Source organism: Arvicanthis niloticus, chromosome 6 (assembly GCF_011762505.2).
Source record: "Arvicanthis niloticus isolate mArvNil1 chromosome 6, mArvNil1.pat.X, whole genome shotgun sequence".
NCBI lineage: Eukaryota > Metazoa > Chordata > Mammalia > Rodentia > Muridae > Arvicanthis > Arvicanthis niloticus.
In genome coordinates, this window is record NC_047663.1 from 100,561,100 (window position 1) to 100,581,111 (window position 20,012).

General features: G+C 46.7%; 1 protein-coding gene across 1 annotated transcript in view; it reads right to left on the minus strand.

Annotated features, from left to right (window-relative positions):
• Zc3h7a (zinc finger CCCH-type containing 7A) overlaps window positions 1–6,132 on the minus strand; it is a 37,661-nt gene extending 31,529 nt beyond the window's left edge. Inside the window, exon 1 of the mRNA XM_034505743.2 lies at window positions 5,973–6,132. The gene's annotated coding sequence lies outside the window, so the exon portion shown is untranslated. The remainder of the gene's footprint in view (window positions 1–5,972) is intronic.
• Window positions 6,133–20,012: the final 13,880 nt, after the last annotated feature.

Genomic DNA, 20,012 nt, shown 5'->3' on the forward strand with positions numbered 1-20,012 from the left:
GTAATGACAGTGCTGGTAAGGCCAACAAAGGATGATCCCTAGGGCCTGCTGACATCAACTTGTGCCCTCCACACACATATGAATCATTAAATTAAAATGTGATCTACCATTTTACTGTAAGCAATAATGTTAAATACACATAAATGTAAGACTCCCCCTCCCTAGGGACTCCCCAGGTATCCAAACGTTTAGTAAAGGTCCATCTATTCTACACTGACACTCTAAAGGTCATCTTTCCCATATACAAAATTCTAGGGCTCTTGATACTTTTTTATTAATGCCTCTAATTGTAAATTCTTTTTTTAAACAATTTCAAGTTGCTCCAAGGTACATACACTGTGGGAGAAGAGGGCACTGGATCCCCTGAACTAGAGTTAGACAGCTGTGAGCTAGCTACCATGTAGCTACTAGGAACTAAACCTGGGTCCCCTGAAGAGCAGCAAATGCTCTTAAACTTTTGAGCTAATTAATTAATTAACTGGCCCCACGAACTATAAGTTTTCTTCCCAAACCCTCCAGTTCCTCGATCCAGAAACTCAGTGTAGACTGCTCTTTTGTTCCCAATCCCACATTCTATCAACTCTCGAAGCTCACCAATGATAGCATAGGAGCACTGGGCACCCCAAGCCTGCAAGATCTCCTCCCACACCCCTGTTCCCACCCACTTCCCACAGGGAACTTGGAGAAAGGCTCTTGTAATAATACAATTTAGAAGTTGGGAATGATGGTGCACTCCTGTAGTGCTAGCTGTTCTGGGGACAAGACATCAGGAGTTCAATGTCAGTCTCAGCTTTAAAAAAAGACCACATCTCAAAGAATCAAAACAAACAAACCCCGCCCCTCCCACAGCTTCATTACTGCACTTGTGGGAAAGTCCATCAGTGAGTGCACTTAAAAGAAAGAAAACCTTGCTTTCTGGGTAAGCTCTAAAGGAGCTTCCCTTCTGACTCCCTGCACACCCTTCTCCTGCAGGCCACATGGCTTTCTGTGGGCTGTGACACTGCCTGAAGCACACTAAACTCAAAAGCACTGTGCTTGCTGTTCTCTCTGTCCAGTGTACATCCCAGTCTTTCACAGAGCTGGTTCCTTTTCATCCTGAAGTCTTGACTTAAATGACACACTTTTGGGACCTTGCCTTATCACCTTAAATTGCCACAATGCCTCTATCAACCACTTAAACAGGACTCTTGTCTCTTGACACTGACTGTATGAACAACAGACATCAGGGACTCTGTAGAACTGTTCACAAAACAGTGGAATGATTTGCACATGACAGCATACACCTGAGGACACAGTCAGAAAGATGGTGAGTGCCAGGCTAGTCAGGGCTGCAGAAGGAGACTCTGTCTCAAAACAAGCAATGAAGGACAAGCAAACAAATGAAGCACTAGAAGAAAGGGTTCAACAAGAAATGGCTGGTGCAAATGCACAGCAGCTATGGTGGGACTCTATCTACACCCAAGCGCCCTGAGGAATAAGTAAGATGAGGAACAGACATAGACAGACAGCCACGAAGAACCTAAAACCATAAGGGACACCCCAAGGAGTATGACAGTAATAAGGGACACCCCAAGGAGTATGGCGATTCATTTCCTACACAAACAAGAGACTGAGGGAGGGCTGTTAGCAGTGCACATCCAATCAGATAACCCAGTTAAGTAGGAATTAGTCTCATGTAACTCTAACAAGCTAGAATCTCTGATCTCTTTTAGAGATCAGCTGCCTTAAAATTCCATATTTGCCTGAAGTTATGTGAAGAGGGGCGAAATTGTCCTGGATCCCGTTCTAATCCCCTGTTCAATCAGTGTCTGTTAGGTGAAAGGCATTGATTGTCCTTCAGTCTAGCACAAGCCCAGTCTGGTGAAATCCATAACCTTTCAACTTTCACAGCACGGGGAGAAAACAGCTCCCATGAATAGATCCCCAGAAAAGTGAGATGTTACTACAATACACTCTCATGCCACAGGCTGCACCAAGTGCTTTACCTGTAGTAATTCACCTGACCTCGGGTCACAAAGAAGAGACCCTGGACACAAAGCTGGCCTTAGGCCACAGTGTAAAGAAGTGGCAGAACCACACTTCAAAGCCAGCCTGACTCCTGTGCACCTCACTATTCAGTGCCAAGTGCCCCAGGCTCCTGGAGGAGGGTCAGTGCCTGGCTCAGGTGGCCTGGGCTCAGACAGGTGGGCACTGGATGGTCACTCAAGAGAAATGGCGTGAACATGCTCTGCACACACATGCACACACAGACAGACTCAAGGGGGATCATTTAAAGCATCTTAGCTCAAGCTGAGGGGTCAGGAAACACTTCCAAGAAAACTGCTCCATGGACTATGCTTGACTAGGACATATTCAGATACAAGTACCCATGTGATGCCACCTTCTTCACAATCCACACCAACAGATGGACCAGCAGGTGGGCCTGGCAAAGCATTCTGGATGTGTATATGATCAAGATAGATGTATGAAATTGTCAAGATATAAATAAAAGATACTTTTAAAGGATGCAAGAAAAAGTGGTCCAGTATTATCGTATTTTTGCTTTTAAAAAATGTGTCCCTAAGGTTTCATTATTTGTGTGTGATAGGTATGTAAGCCTGTGTGCCATGGCACACACATAAAAATGTCAGGTAACAACTTTATGGTGTCAGTTCTCTCCTTCCACCTTTATGTGGGTTCCGGGGATGGAATTCAAGTTTTCAGGTTTGCAAAGCCAGCACCTATACCCACTGAGCCATTTCACTGCCCACGTGTCCCTAGTTTCAAATAAAATTTTTAATTGTAAGTCTCTCCTCAGATTTAAGCCTTTTTGTGAACCAGATTTAAAACAACAATCAAGTCAGATGATGGTGGTGCACACACCTTTAGTCTTGGCACTCAGGAGGCAGGGGCAGGTAGATTTCTGTGATTTGGAGGCCAGCCTGATCTACAGAGTAAGTTTCAGGACAGCCAGTGCTACAAAAGAAACCCAGTCTCAAAAAACAAAACAAACAAAAAACCAATAAAATAAAGGTTCAGGTAACGTTTTGAGAACCTTGTCTGCCAACAGTGTACACTAGCTGACTCCTCACTTATCCAGCCCTGGGCAAGAGGGCAAAATGCCACACCCTGCCTGCTGCAATCCAGGTAGACAAACCCTGCGAAACAACTTCTCCCTTCCCTGAGACAGCTTTTCTTCTAGAGATAGCTTCCTTTCCTGGAAACTGGAGGAGGTTACACCAAACAGCACCAGAAAGGTAACTCCTCATTTGAGCTAAGTCCTCCCTTCCCCCAAGCAGGAACTGTTCACTTTGAAACAGCCAAGAGATTCTGGATTCTATAAGGGAAGCAATCTCCAGCCAGACAAGGCAACTCACAGGGAACCCTGCATCTCATATATAAACCTGGGATTCTTCAAAAGAAAAGATTTCGTTGAGATAATTAGTGGCAGCACAGTGGTTGTGTGCTCTGATCCCCAGGAGGCCCTCCTGCGCAAGGGGTGACACTTCTTGCTTTCTCACCATGCATGTCCAAGCAACCCACCACCCCCCCCTTCCAAACTCACATCCTCTCTTACCTTTCATAATGTTAGAAAATTAACTAGACAACACACTGCTAAACCTGTAAAATTAAAAAGCAAATTTACAAAATTCTTGTTGGGGCAAAACCTGGCAAAGTTAAGTAACCTCATTTTTTTTTTTTTTAACATCAATGAAGTCACTTAGAAAGCCATGTCAGAGTTGCAAGACAGGTTAAGTCCTTACTGCCAAACCTGATGACCCTAGTTTGATGCCCAGCCCACATGGGGGACTGCGTTTCAAAAAAAAAAAAAAAAAAAAGTGAGAGTGTGTGTGTGTGTGTGTGTGTGTGTGTGTGTGTGTAAAGGAAGGGAAGGGGGAGGGACAATGAGCACTCGTGAACCACTTTTTCTTCATTTGTATGTATATACCTCAGAAGTTTGTTCTAATTTTTGTTGTTTGCTGTTTGAGGTGAGACCTCACTGCTGCCCAGGCTGGTTTGGAACTCCAGGGCTCCAGGGCACCCTCCCATTTCACTCTAAGTGGCTGAGACTACAGCACCCAGCTGGCACCCATCACTGTAAACACATTTCACTTGAAGATCATGGAGAAAATGTGGGTTTGCTGAGACAAAGCACACAAAGGTGTTGTTATCTAGAAAGTAAGTTTCCTCCCGTGGTGTTCTGTCTAGACGTTTTTTAGATTTCTATCTCCTTCTTAACTAGCTACTCAAACTATTTCCACAGATGACTATCAACCAGTCGCTTACAAATGGACTGAACACACCCAAATCAGGTTTCAAAAATCAGTCAATATTAACAACTGTAAAACCTAACAGCTGACAAATGAACATTGTTACTAATAGATCTGAGAACCACAAGGGAAGAGCCTGTAGGTCAGAACATAACCCCCAACCAAAAGTCACAGGGACACAGTTGCAAAGGAGCAGTCTGGTTCATCTGGAGGACACTAATCAACCTGCTCTCTGCACAATACCTCTCCAAATATTGACAGTATTCAACCTCAATAAGTCAATCTTATTCCCATCTGTAGCTCACCCTGATGGTCTAACAGAGCAGAAAGGAGAAATTTTCAATAGAGAAAACTGTCCGTGCACTTGATTTAGTCCAAAGATGATAAACACACCAACACCCCCTCCCCGCCACACACACACACGGGGCAGCTCTGCTCTTCAGTTCAACTGAGGTGAAAAGAACCTTGGATTCCTTAAGGACCTCCAGGAAAAGCAGCCACTTCCAAAAGAAGCAGGAAAAGAGCAGATGGCAAGGGCTCCTCGCCCCTCCCCCATTCCGACGCTCCAGTTGAGCGTTGTCCAATCGAAATACGATACCGGCCGTACGTGCCATTTTAAATTACCAAGTTGCCATACAAAAAAAAAGTAAAAACTGGCTAGATTGTTTTTATTCTAACGTAGCCACAACAGGTATCACCTCAAGTAACTATGTAACACACAGCTTGCTAAACAGATGCTGACTTATGCATAGGAGCTTATCCAGGAGATTTGTTTCGTTTTTTTCTCCCAAACTAAATCTTTCAAATCAGACTTTAAAACTGAAACCAGAGCCGGGTGGTGGTGGCACACGCCTTTTTAATTCCAGCATTCGGGAGGTAGGAGCAGACGGATCTCTAAGATCGAGTCCAGCCTGGTCTGCAAAGTGAGTCTCGAAACAAACAAAATTGAAACCAGAAGTGTATCTCAATTAATTCTTGCCACATTCGAGTGCTCGACGGCCCCACATGACCGGTGGCCACATTACTGGACAGCCCAGGACTACACCAGATCCTCTTGGTCTTAAATACCTAACACTATGACCCTCTTTGATCCCTTAACATTTGGGGACCCGAAAACACCCAACCCCGGAATAAATTCACCCAATCAGAGTGCAGGCACCACTCCTTGGGCCCAGCCAGGACCTTCCAACCTGACCACACCCCTGTACTGACTACCCCTAACCGGAAATTCCCGCTAATGGGAACTGACAGGTCTCCATTCTTTAAGGGTGGGGAAAGGAAAACCGAAAACCTCCACAGTCTCCGAATCCCGGCCGAACACCGGAAACCACCGATACGCGGGGTGGGCGGCGTAAAACACCCGCAAAGGGCGAACCCGACACCGGCGATCGCGCACTCGGCTGGCATCGCGAGGGTCCCCAAACCGAGACACTTATTAAAACGGACCCCCGGCGACCACCCAGCCCCGGGAATAACGAAATGCTAAACCATCAAAAGCGAGTGCACGGATGTCGGCCAGGCAGTCCGGGTGGCAGGGGCCGCCGCGCGTGCCCGGTTTATGACCCCTGAGGAATCCCGTGCAGCCGGTTCCGGGGTCCGCACCCCTCCCCCGCCTGAAGTCCGTTAACGGCCGCGCGTGCTCACGAAGCGACGGCGGCGCGCGCGCGCGCGATTGCGAGAGCGCGACCCTCCCCGCGGCGCCCGCGCGTCCCCTTCCCTCACCTGCAGGGCGGCACCCGGGACGCGGAGGACGCGGAGTGCGGAGGCGACAGCGGGATGTGCGTTCACCCGCTCTAGCTCTCAGTCTCGCAGCTTCCCAAGGCGACCCACCGCAGCTACCAGCCCCCGACGCTCCGGGCGGCGCCCTCTGGCGGCGGGAGGCCTTGCGCGCCGCCCCGCTAATGCCACCCATTGGCTGCGCTGCCAGCGTCAGGCCGGGGATGGAGGCGCCACGTCGGGGCCTCGGGGCTGCGGAAGCCACGGCGATAGGCGGAACCCGGGGCGGCCACACGGAAGGGGTTGACCGACCGCCAGCTCGTGTGCCCAGTGTCATCGCCCTCTCCCACGCCGCTTGGGCACCAGAGTTAGGACTGGAAGGAAACCTAGATTCATCTGAGCACCAGGGTGTCACTTTTTCCGGAATCTGTTCCCTGCAGTAACTTATCCCGAGGGTCCTGCTCTGCATTCCGACACTGTAACTGTCACCCTGAAAACAGCCATACAGTCGTGTCCTTTCAAATGAATGGCAGGCATAGGGACCCGCGTTGAACAGAGAAGGTGACCTAAACTCATTCGGACGCAGGAGCGTCACTCTGTCTGGGACCTGTTCTCAATTCCCTATCCCGTGAGTTATGTTCTACACGCAGTCGCTATTTTTATCATCTTGAAAAACAAGTTGCGGTACTTTTAAAAATGAATGGTAAGGACGGGTCTCGGAGCCAACACAAGCTGCATAGCATTGTTCTCCCTGGCATTCAGATCTCAACTTAGATGTAGCTGTATTCACCCTTTTTTTCTGTGGCTAGGTGTACACTAGCCCAGACAGAGCACTGGGTAAGGCTGAGTCCCTGAGACTGGAGATGTGGAAAGTGCTCCCAGGCAGTGGGATTGATACTGAACCTGAGTAGCTGAGGGACAGGGAAGACCAAAGTTGTGTGTGTGTGTGTATGTAAAGCTCAGAGAGGATGAGCCACTGCATGATATTTAAAAGGGACAAGCAGATGTAGCTTAGTTGACAAAGTGCTTGCCTAGAATGCACAGAACCTTGGGTTTGATTTCCAACACTAAATAAACTGGGCCATGGGTGGGATACCCTTGTCATAGTGGCACATGGGGTGGGGAGGGAGGTTAGGAGTTCCAGGTCTTCTTTGACTATGAATCGAGAGATACTCAGGTCCAGCACCACTGGGGACAGAGGGAAGAGCTTACATCAGAAGGAAGACCTTGAGATGCACTCTGTGTGGACCCAGAGTGCTACTGTAAGCCCAGGAAGTTGTCAGTACTGTGGCAGTACAATGTGAAAATTGATGAGATTGTATGAACTTCCTGCTGTTACTGTAACAACGACCTACATTTTTGTTTCCTTAAAACAACTTCTAAAGGACCAGAGTCTGCAGTAGGTGTTTCACTGGGCTGAAGTCAGAGTGCTGACAAGGCTTGTTCCTTCTGGAAACTAGTAACAAGCCCTTGCCTCTTTTTAGCGCCTAGAGGCCTCCTGGACTCCTATCTTCATCTCCAGAGCCAGTATTTCCCTCTTTGACTGAGGTCTCCTTACCACACCTCCCCCAATTCTTCTGCTTTCTGCTTTCCCTTGGAGAGCCCTTGTGATTGCATTTGAACCATGTGGATAATCAAGGAGGTCCTGGATCCTGCTTGGAGATTCCCAGTGATTTTCCAGGCAACGTAGCAATAATTACAGGTTGCTGGTGATACAGACTAGATATATTTGGGAACCCATCGTTATATGTACTGTAGGGAGCAAAGGAAAAGGAGGACTGAGCATGGAGGAACCTTCTCTAGCCTTGGAGAATACTATGTAAGAGTTTCTGCTTCTCCGGGCGGCGGCGGCGGCGGCGGCGGTGGTGGTGGCTCACGCCTTTAATCCCAGCACTTGGGAGGCAGAGGCAGGCGGATTTCTGAGTTCGAGGCCAGCCTGGTCTACAGAGTGAGTTCCAGGACAGCCAGGACTACACAGAGAAACCCTGTCTTGAAAAAAACAACAAACCAAAAACAAAACATAAAACAAACAAACAAAAAAGGGTTTCTGCTTCTTTGGCTTCTATACTAGTGGGGAAGTTTCCTGGTTTTGACCTGGGTGCTGTATCAGATAGGTGCACTTGCGGAAGACCTGTTTTATGCTCCCAAGGGCTGGCATTGAGAGTGCACCACCATCCCACCCCTTATTCTGTTTTCTATCCTCTGGTACCTCACAGAGGCTTGGGGCACATAATGTTATATGAGCTCTATGAGATTGAGGCCAGCCTGGTCTACGGAGAGTTCCCGCCAGGGCAATGGAGTAAGACTCTGTCTCAAAACAACATCAACTACATGCTGACCGCCTGAGCATCCGTTTATACCTGTAACGAAATGCAAACTAGCCATTGGTCAATTCACAGGAAACAGAGTCAGTTTACACAAAGGACAGGAGAGAATGTTGAGTCAATGGGATGGATTTCATATTTTATCCAGTAATTATATGTCCCCAAACTGGTGACAGGATAGAAAGCCTTGCACAGGCTAAACAAGCTCTCTGCCACTGAGCTATATCCACAGACCTTGTAAAACTTATTTTTAGGGGAGGAAAGGGTTTATGTACTTCAGCGTACATGTTTCAGTCCATCACTAAGGGACGTGAAGGCAGGAACTGAAGACCAGAAGCAGAGTGCGGGGAGTGCAGCTCAGTGACTCACTCCAGGCTCAGGTGCAGCTTCCTTTCCTTTTTATTACATTTTTCTTGTTTTTATTTTTTTTTTTCATCTATTTTGATCATATTATTTCTCCTCCCCAAAGCCTTCTCACATACAAAGGATGGAATTTTTTAAATTATGTATTTATTGAGGAAGAATTTCATTATGCAGTTGTGACAAGACTAGAACTTGCTATGTAGACCAGGTTGGACTCCAACTCACAAAGATCTGCCTGCCTCTAGAATTAAAGACATGTGCTACAAATAAAAGATAGCTATGAGCTACATTTTTTCCTTTGCAGCAATTTATTTTTATTTTTTAAATATATTTTTAAAAAATTTAAGTGCATTGGTGTTTTATCTAAATATATGTCTGTATTTATGTGTCAGACCAGAGGGTGTCAGATCCCCTGGAACTGGACTTATGGACACTTTGTGGGTGCTAGTTGACCAGGTTCCCCTGGAAGAGCATTCAATGCTCTTAACTTCTGAGCCATCTCTCCAGCCCTAAAATTTATTTTTGTTAATGTGCATGTATGTATATGTGTGTAGGTGTACAAACCCCATGAGGTTGGAGAGGTGCCTGAATGCGCCCCCAGACTACTGTAACAGGTTGCCTTTTCCAACTTCTGGAGACACAAACAACCAAACTCCACCCTACAGGGGAAAAAAAAACAAAAACAAGATCAGGCCATAAATTTCACCAATCCCTGAGTTTGCCCCAAGATCACACCGTACAATCCCATCAATCCCTGAGCTTGGGCAAGATCACACCATACAATCCCATCAATCCCTGAGCTTGGGCAAGATCACACCATACAATCCCATCAATCCCTGAGCTTGGGCAAGATCACACCATACAATCCCATCAATCCCTGAGCTTGGGCAAGATCACACCATACAATCCCATCAATCCCTGAGCTTGGGCAAGATCACACCATACAATCCCATCAATCCCTGAGCTTGGGCAAGATCACACCATACAATCCCATCAATCCCTGAGCTTGCCCCAAGATCAGTCCACAACATCCCACTAATCCAAGGCTACCCTGTAAAGCTTCACCCACTCCCTGCCTGCCTCCTGCTCAGCTCTAAGCTGAATCAGGGGTGTCACCCTCTTGTGTTTTTCCCAATAAATCTCATGTGAAGATTTCTGTACAGTGTGACTCTGTGGTATTCCTTGGCTCCTTCCTGCCAGATACATTTCATCAGAGCTCTAATACTTACATATATGCACACAGATGAATAGGTGCTTGAGGAGGCCAGAATGGATGTCTTCTCCCTGGAACTGGATTTAGAGGATATTGTGAGGCACCTGTCATGGGTGCTGAAAACAGAGTTGCAGTTTCCTGAAGAACAGCTGGTGCTCTTAAGCACCAAGCCTCTCTCCAGCCCTTCCCAGTTTTGTTTTGAGACAGAGTCTCACTAACTTGCTCAGACGTTCTTTGTTTTCTTCAGAACTCACCATGTGCTCTGGCTATCCTAGAACTCGCTCTGTAGACCAGGCTGGCCTCCAACTCATAGAGATCTGCCTGTTTCTGCCTCTCAAATGCTAGGATTAAAGGTGTATGCCACCATACTTGGTCCTTGGCTATGAAATCATTTTGTGACCCAGGCAGACTTGGAACGTCAATGTGCTTATCTGAACCTGAGTAACTGGGACTCTGCCACCAGGCTCACCTTCTAGCAATTCATTGTATTATCATGATTATTGTTTTGGGTTGAAGTGGTCACGTGCTGCCCCCAGAGGTCAGTGGATAATTTTCAGAAGTTGGTCTGGGAGCTCAAGAGAGAGAGAGACAGAGAGAGAGAGAGAGAGAGAGAGAGAGAGAGAGAGAGAGAGAGAGAGAGAGCTCAGTGGTTAAGAACAGTTGTTCTTGCAGAGAACCCAGCACCCACATAGGGGCTCACAACTATCTGTAACTCCAATTCAAGAGGATTCAACTGTCTGTTCTGGCCCTAAGGGCACCAAGAATAAAAAAAGAAGATTGTCAGTTTAATTTGGTAATAAGTTACCATTATAGTACATGAAGTCCCTGCTTGTATTTGGGGATGATGACACATCTAAGCATGGTTTTGTGTTTGCCGTTGCTTCTTAAGTTGTGTGTGTGTACATGCTCACATAGAGTTGGGCACATGCAGAGGTGCATGTGTGGCTGTCAACTGGTGACTTTTAGGAGTCTTTTTCCTTATGTCATGGAACCTGTGGTTCAAACTGAGCATGGTGACACACACCATTAATCCCAGCATTATGGAGGCAGAGGCAAGAGGGTCCCTTTGAATTTGAAGTCAGCTTGGTGTACATGTCAGTTCCAGACTACCCAAGGTACATAGTGAAACCCTGTCTGTATTTCCTAAGCAGCACATTGCAAAATCCATCCAAGTGGCTGGCCCCTCCTTCCTGCCCCAGCCTATGGCTGTCAAAAATGGCAGCTCCTGTAAAAATGGCACCTAAGCCTGCAGCAGTTACAGAAGCTGTCCACGGTGGCATATCTTCTTTCCCTGCTCAGCAGGAGCTGTCTTCAGGGCAAGTCCTTTTCTGCCTCAGCCCATAGCCTTCATAAAAGGCCATCTCAGGAGCTGTCCATCAGGAGGTGTCAACCAGGAGCTGTCCATCAGGAGGTGACAACCAGGAGCTGTCCACCAGGAGCTGTCCATCAGGAGGTGACAACCAGGAGCTGTCCACCAGGAGCTGTCCATCAGGAGGTGACAACCAGGAGCTGTCCACCAGGAGCTGTCCACCAGGAGGTGTCCATCAGGAGGTGTTGACACTTGCACCAGTTCCTCTCCAGCCTCCCCAAGCAGCTCCACGGAGATGGTACCTCAGCCAAAGCTGTCTGAAACCAGGAAAGACTTCCCATCCTAACCCATGGGCCCAATGCAGGAAAAAGAAGGGAAAAAAAAGTCACTAATCTCTGAACCAGAAAAACCCACCAATCCTTGAGCTCCCCAAGCTCAAGTCTAAAAATTCCACCAATCTTCAATCTGGAAATCTCTTTCTTTAAAAGCTTCACCCCCTCAGAAATCCCATATAAGCACTGCCCTTTAATTCCCTGCTATCTGCTCGCAGGGGCAGAGGGCAGCCATCCTTGGATTCATCCTCTGTACCCTGGACCCTCCAATAAACCTTTTTCATGAGATTTGCTGCCTGGAGTCTCATTGGAAGCCAAGAAGAAAAGAAGCAATGAAGAGTAGAAGCAAAGAAGTGGTGCAAGCCCAAGGTTCCTCAGCTCCTCAGCTCAGCTGGGGAGACCCTACCTTAGGAGCTGCAGTGCTCTGCTGAGGGCTTCCTCTCAGAGCCATGTGGTTCTTGAGCTGAGAATGTGCTTTACTTGGGGCACTGTTCCACTTCCAAGCTGCATGTCTCCTGGGCCCTGTGTCTCAGGATGCCCTTCTACTTGTATACCTTTCCCCCTCAGAGCTGTATGGTCCCTGGGCTTCTGAGTCCCAGGATACCCTTCCATCTGAGTAGAAACACAGGGTCTTAAAATGGATTCATTTTTCAAGATGATTTCTCTTGGGCTGGAGAGATGATGGCTCAGTGGTTAAGAGCACTGACTTCCAGAGGTCCTGAGTTCAATTCCCAGCAACCACATGGTGGCTCACAACCATCTGCATTGGAGTCTGATGCCCTCTTCTGGTATGTCTGAAGAGAGCAATGGTGAAATTATATACATAAAATAAATAAATCTTAAAAAAAAAAAAAATGGGCCGGGTAGTGGTGGCACATGCCTTTAATCCCAGCACTTGGGAAGCAGAGGCAGGCGGATTTCTGAGTTTGAAGCCAGCCTGGTCTACAGAGTGAGTTCCAGGACAGCCAGGGCTACACAGAGAAACCCTGCCTCTAAAAACAAAAACAAAAAAAAAAAAAATGATTTCTCTTTGTAGCCCTGGTTGTTCTGGAACTTGCTCTGTAGACCACATTGCTTCAGACTCACAGATCTGCCTGCCTCTGTGTCCCAAGTGTTTATTTTATTTTATTTTATTTTTTGGTTTTTTGAGACAGAGTTTCTCTGTATAGCCCTGGCTGACCTGGAACTCACTCTGTAGACCAGGCTGGCCTCGAACTCAGAAATCCGCCTGCCTCTGCCTCCCAAGTGCTGGGATCAAAGGCATGAGCCACCACCGCCCGGCGTTCCAAGTGTTTAGATTAAAAGCATATGCTAATATGCCTGTATTAAACAATTTTTTAAAAAATGAATGAATTGTATTTCCAAGAGTGTCTAGGGGTAGAGGAGCATAAGAAGTCTGGCTTCCCAAACCCAAGTCCAATTATCTTCCAGTCTTCCCTCACAGTTGAAACAGTCTGTGTTCCCACATGTATTTACACGCATTACCACTTCTGGAAGTTTATTTTCCCAAGACTCATAAAGATGTAGATCTCTCAACTCTGCCTGAACCTTGCCTGCTTAGATGCTGCTGTGCTCCCTCCTTGATGATACTGGACTGAACCTTGGAATCTGTAAGCCAGCCCCAATTAAATGTTGTCCAAGACTTGCCTTGGTCATGGTATCTGTTCACAGCAGTAAAGCCCTAACCAAGACACCTGCATATAAGTAAGTGCACCATTTGTGTATGCAATGCCTTTGGAGGCCAAAAGAGGATGTGGACAGTCATATTGCAGTGTTGGTACTGGGTATTGAACCTGTGTCCTCTGCAAGAGCAGCAAATGTTCTAAAACACTGAGCCATCATTCCAACTCCAAATTCATTTTTTTAAGATTTATTTTATTTATATAAGTACACTGTAGTGGTCTTCAGTCACACCAGAAGAGGGCACTGGATCCCATTACAGATGGTTGTGAGCCACCATGTGGTTGCTGAGAATTGGACTCAGGATCTCTGGAAGAGCAGTCAGTGCTCTTAACCACTGAGGCATCTCTTCAGCCCTGAATTAATTTTCTGTATATGTATGTGTAAGTATGGATGTCCACAGGAGCCAGATGAAAGCACTGGATTCCCTGAAGCTGGAGTTTCAAGTGATTGTCAATTCCCACCACATGGTTGCTGGGGATGGCTAGTCCTCTAGAAGAGCAGTAATCACTCTTAGCTGCTGAGCCACTAATCTGGCCCTAAAGTATTTAGTATTTATCTTCATGTGTGTGTGTGTGTGTGTGTGTGTGTGTGTGTGTGTATGCATGTGTATAGGAGATAGGAGTATCCATGGAAGCCAGAAAAGGTCAACAGAGCCTCTGCAGCCAGAGCTATATGTAGTTGTTATGGGGAGTGGAGGAAGTCCTGAATGTGTGAACTCCCTAGTGAATGAGTCCTGTTGAAATGAGTCAGCCATATCAAGGACTCTCAGATCCACGGAAAAGTGGCAGAGCCCTTCCTCATCCATAATGAGGGTGAGACTCAGAGGCAAAGCCTTCCTTCTGATCCATGTGCTGCTGTCAGTGTGTGCAAGTAGTGTTCACCCTGGAGTTCAACAGATATTTACAACCTGAAGACAGCTTCCTACAGAATAAGATCCAAGGTTAACTAAAACTGCTTCCTTGTTCAGCTGTATACAATTACCTGCCTCTCTCCTAGAGGCATACAGCTGAACAAGGAACTATATAGAAAAACATGCTGAGTATCCTGGGTGCTAAGGTTCCTCTGTCAAAGAGCCCAGACTACCTGGTGCAGCTTTCCTGTGTGTCTATGTGTTTGTCTTCTCTTCATCCCCTTCATAGTCCAGTAAGCTCCATCCCTGGAGCCATGCAGGGTGGCATGTAGGTTGTGATTCGTCTGACATGGGTGCTGGAGACTGAACTCAGGTTCTCTGGAAGAACAGTGAGAGCTCCTAACAGCTAAGCCAACTCTCCACCCCCATTATACATCCCAAATTAAACTCACACTTGATAAAAAGCCCAGGATAACCTTGGATTTATCATCTTCCTGGTTCAGTCTCCCAAGTGCTCAGAATACCAGAATGTACCATGCATTGCCAATCCAATTTTGTACTTTTCAGCCATTAATGTAATCATTTTCTCAAGAGTGATAACTGGGTACCCTCAGGGCTCTAAACAGTGTGGTAATCTACATGGGGTTCTTTCTGTGATTACGTGTGCACACCAAGACACTTTTCTGAATGTACATAACACACTATCAGATGAACTTAGTTCATGTGGTGTGGAGAGTTAACAGAAGGCGGCTATCATCCTTGCAGCCATCTTGAGCCATATACCCTGACAAGAGACTTGATTACATCAGCCTACAACAGCTGAGCACACTCTGATAACATCTTGTTTTAGAAACCCAGGATTTTCTCTTGGGTGTGTGAGACTTAAAGGTATGTGACTTAAGGGCGTGGCTTAGAGATCAGATTTAGAGACAAGACTTAAGGGCATGACTTAAAGGCGTGGCTTAGAGTGGCTTAGAAGTGAGACATATAAAAGGCAAGAGGCAAAAAAAAAAAAAAAAAAAAAAAAAAAGCTGGGCAGTGGTGGTGCACGCCTTTAATCCCAGCACTTGGGAGGCAGAGACAGGCGGATTCCTGAGTTCGAGGCCAGCCTGGTCTACAGAGTAAGTTCCAGGATAGCCAGGGCTACACAGAGAAACCCTGTCTCAAAAAAAACAAAACAAAACAACAAAAAAAAAAAAGGCAAGAGGCAAACAGAAGAAATTATTATTAAGTATTAGACACTTGTACTTGGTAGGCACTTGAGACTAGAGACAGGCAACTAGGAATTAGACACTCGAGACTTGGAAAGACACTTGGACTAGACACTTGGAAGAAGTAACTTGGAACTAGGAAAGAGACTAGCAATTTAGGACTGGGATTAGGACCTGTGACTTGGTACTAGGAACTAGGGACTAGGAACTAGGAACTTGGAGAAAAGAAGAGAGACTGAAGAATAAATGGGATTGAATCACACTCTGTCTGGTCTCCATTCTTTGTGTCTATCCTCACTCTCTCTCTCTTGCTGAACCTCGACCCATTGACCGGAGCAGCTTGGGGCAGTGTGGGCTCTAACAACTTAGCTCCCAAGGCTTTTGGCAGTGCAGGTTCAAACACCAATAGAGCGATAGAGCGGTCCAAGACACTTTAGCCCCTATCTAAAACCTGACAGCCCATAAGAGGCATTGGCAAAGACTCTAACTTTTCCTCAAAACAATAAACCATGGTAACACAGCAGCCAGTTAAAAGACACTAGATGGCTGCCAGTATTTAAATCTGTGGAAGGCTTGGCTTTTTGGACCTCTGAGGAATCCTCCAAGGCCAATAGGCCAAGGGAATGTGCCCACTGAACAAGGCGTTTCTTTGCTTTTCTGTCATGGGCCACTCATCACATAAAAATAAATCCCCCAGGTTATAGAAATATGTGCCCTATTAAGATCCCATGGAATAAAAGTGCCAAAACCAAGTCTTATTGTCTTGGGAGGAAGTTCTGCAGATAGCACCAGTCCCAGCCAATGGTGATATTATAGGCCTGATTCATGGACCCAAATCACCTCTCTTATCCAGAGCACCCAAGAAGGAAAAACCCGCCTCTGGATTTTTTTTTTTTTTTTTTTTTTGCCAATGTTAGCTCCAATTCAGCAATGCATAGGACCAGCTAAAATAGCACAGGCCAATAACACCACAGCACCTGAGCCCCCTCAGATGAGCCCAAAGATCAAAGTCTTAAAAACCACCCTATTTCAGATCTCACAGCCCTTACCCAATTAATATGGGAAATAAAATCCATATACCTACAATTTCCCCCTTAGAACCCTTTAGAGGAGGCACTAAACAAGCCCTTGGCCTCACTGGCCTCTCCTCCCCTCACCCATTGACCTGACCCTCTACATGGCTCCATTAAAAAACAAACAAAGCTCCTACTTGCCCTTCCCAGACTGTTCCCCACAAGCCAGAGAGAACAATCTCTCCTCCCCTGAAGCTCCCGCTGGCTCCTCCTGCAGGTGAACACTGAAGGTCCTGTTCCCCAATTGGTTCTTGATTGTAAAATAAAGATGCCAGCAGCTAATAGCTGGTCAGAATAGGCAGGATTTCCAGGTTCCCTCAGGCAGGCTAGGAGATGCGGAAGGAGGAAAGGGATTCACCATGTTCTGGAGGGAGAAAGAGTCACCATCCATGTGAGATCTTGGGTGGAATGACCATTGGCTACTTCCCCAGGCGGGACATTAGAAATGCAGCTAAGCTGAGGAGGGCAGATGTAGGGTGTTGAACAAGGAAAAGGTAACCAGGCAACTAAACTAAGGGCAGATTTAGAGTGTTGAGCAAGGAGTAAAAAAAAGGCACATGAACTGTGAGAGGCTTAGAAAACCCCAGTCACTGAGCCACAAGGCAGGTTAAAAATGAGGTATGTGTGTGTATCTTTCATCCCCAGATCCAAAGGAACCAGAGTGGTGGCTGAAAGTGTGGTCCGCCCAGAGCTTAAAGCAGGGTAGTAGAAACTACATGCTATGTCCTCCCTCCTCCCTAAGCCAACAAAGCCAGAAACCTACCAAAAACCCACATAATTCCACAGCCCCCCACACTCAACCATGCAACAGCTTTGTGATTTTCATGACTCTGTTACAAAAGTAAACCCTGCCTCCCATTCTACTAAGGACTGCTATGTGGATCCAGAATCCCAAAACACCCAAACATTCCCCATTAATGCAAATCCCAACTTGAAACAAAACTGCTCAACTAGTATAAAAGGCCCTCCTCCTGAGAACACTGTCCCTGAAGCAATCCAAGCTCTAAATTCTGTCAATGCAGCCATAAGACATGGCTCTTGCCAGGATATGACCCAACAATGTCCATACAGCTAATCTTTAGCTCCTTCCCCACACTTGTGGGAGCCCCATATCAACCCCAGGGTATGCTGGAATGGCTCCACACCCCAATGGGTGGTGCACCCTGAATTTTAAATGAAGTGAATGCATGTGGGGAAGAAATCTTGCGGGTGGGTGGGGGAGGGAGTCCGGCGGCAGAGTCCCAGGGCTGTCCGACATCAGGGTCCCAGGCGGGCTTCCCGCACCGCCAGCGGAGGATCCCACATTCATGCAGTTGTCGGTGGGCGGGCCGGCGGCTGCATCGGCAAGGTTTCAGGGTTCCAAAAGCTGGGAATCAGGTGGAGAGACCATGGACACGTGGAGTCCGGTTTTCCAAAGCTTTTATTGTTCATGGCATGGTGAATGGACGCAAGTGGTATACACTTCCCCCGCCAAAAGCCAGGGGAGACCAATCTTATAGGGAAGGGAGAAAGGGGAGGGAATAACTTAATTAGCTATGCCCCTGGCCTTTTGATAATTCATTAATATTTAAATCTCTGGAGGTGGAGACTTGTTAGTCACACCCTCTACCTGTCCTACATGACTGAAGGTAACAGGTTAAATGGAGTTACCTCGTCCAAGGCCCAACAAATGCACTTGCTTTTATGATTAAAAATGGCAGGGACAGAGTCCTACAAACTCTAGGAAAAGAACCTGGCATTCTTGTCACCCTCTTCGATCTCCGATATTCAATGTCTAATCAAAACTCACTCCTGCTTTGCTATCAGCTTAATAGGATTCCCAGGACAAATTAATAACCATTATCCTGATGAAAAATGAGTCTCTGCCCTCCCTCTGTTGTGATCACTGCCTTCAAAATATTTTCAAAAAAAACCCCCCCCCATAATTGGAGCCCTATAGGCAAAACATTTTTGCAACCTATTTTTAATAAGGGTTCAACCTCTCTTCTAGCCCACCACCCAGCAGAGGTAGTGAAAGAGAAAAGTTATTTGGATATGGGGGGAGGGGACCTGTTCAGCAATAGTTCTTTTGGGGCGAGATTGAGTGCTTGATCTAGCAAACATCAAATACGATTCAGCAGCTGCAGACCCGTCCTCTAGGCTGGCAGACACACCCACTAACTGCCAGCTACAATCCAGTCCTTTCAGCAAGTAGACACCAGGCAGTTGTAGTTCACTCCTGAAGAAATGGCCTGAGGTGAGGCCTCAGAAGTGGCAAACTGCCTCAGGAACCTCAGGACAGTTCTTGAGCAAGTTTCTCTCAATGGCAGCATAACCACAAGTTGAGCTCAACAACACAATGTCAGGCGAACCAATACATGCGTGTCTTTAATGAGGAATACCGAGGCAGAGCAAACCAGATGAAAGCGCCACTCAACTCCCACTGTCTGTGGGGTCATATTTATACTCCTTCATCACGTGTCTGCTATATCCAAACATGCTTCCACCTGTGTTTGCTTCAGCAAGACATCCTTTCACTTGTGTGTCCGAGCCAAAACATCATTTGTTGTAACTAACTTTCCAAAGAACTAGAAGTTTCCATCGCAGAGCCCCCTCAATATTTACTGATGAGGGAGGGAAAGAGGGGGAGCTGCAGCAGTTATGTACTACTCCCCTGAGGATGAGCCCCCTAGTCTACGATTCAGAGCGCTGCCCTGTCACTCTCCACAATAGAATATGTTATCTATCTAGTTCCAAAGGAAGTCAAGGGCCCCTTAACCTCTTTTCAGTTGCTCCCTTGACTGTCAAGATCCTTGGTCAAACTAGAGGCCAACTCACTTTACCCTCTACTCCTACAGGTTCCGCCCTATGAAGGGAAAGAGCTTCCCCATCAACATCTAGCATGTCCGGTCTCATGGTCCCTTGCCAGGCCTGTTATCTGAGGGAAATACCCTCACTGACCAAACCACCTCAACAGGAACATGAATATCCTCCACTGAGCAAGCAGACTCATGCACGCACGCACGCACGCACACGCGAACGCACACACACACACACACACACACATACACACACAAAGGGCTTCATGCCTGCTTCCTCACATCCCTTTTGCTCAGCTCCAAAGGACAATAAAAAACATGTACCTCTTGTGTATCCCTTATTACCACTCCAGCTTTACAAACGATGGACACCAATCCTCGAGGTCTCAAATCCAACTCCTTATGGCAAATCAATGTCATGCACATACTCCAAATCATAGACAAAAATATGTTTTTGTTACAATAGATACATACTCACATTTTATATGGTCTACAGCGCAAACTAGTGAAAACTCAAAAAGGTTAATCCACAGTATGCTTTCAGCATTTGCCATCATGGGCATTCCTCAACAGATAAAAACTGATAATGGCCATGCCTTCACTAGCTCTCAATTAAAAACCTTTGCACAATGGGAAATTGCCCACCATACAGGGCCAAAGAATAGTAGAAAAAAACACATCAAACCCTAAAAGCCCAACTTCTAAAACAAAAGACAACCAACTACCCCCCTAATGTACAATTAATGAAAGCCCTGACCACACTAAACGTATTTAACATCTACAAAAACTCCAAGCACCTTCCTATCTCCCTCCATTGGCACATACCAAATTAGCCCCCGCCCCATCCAAGTGTGATGGGTGATCCTTTGGATGGAATTATAAGGAACCAG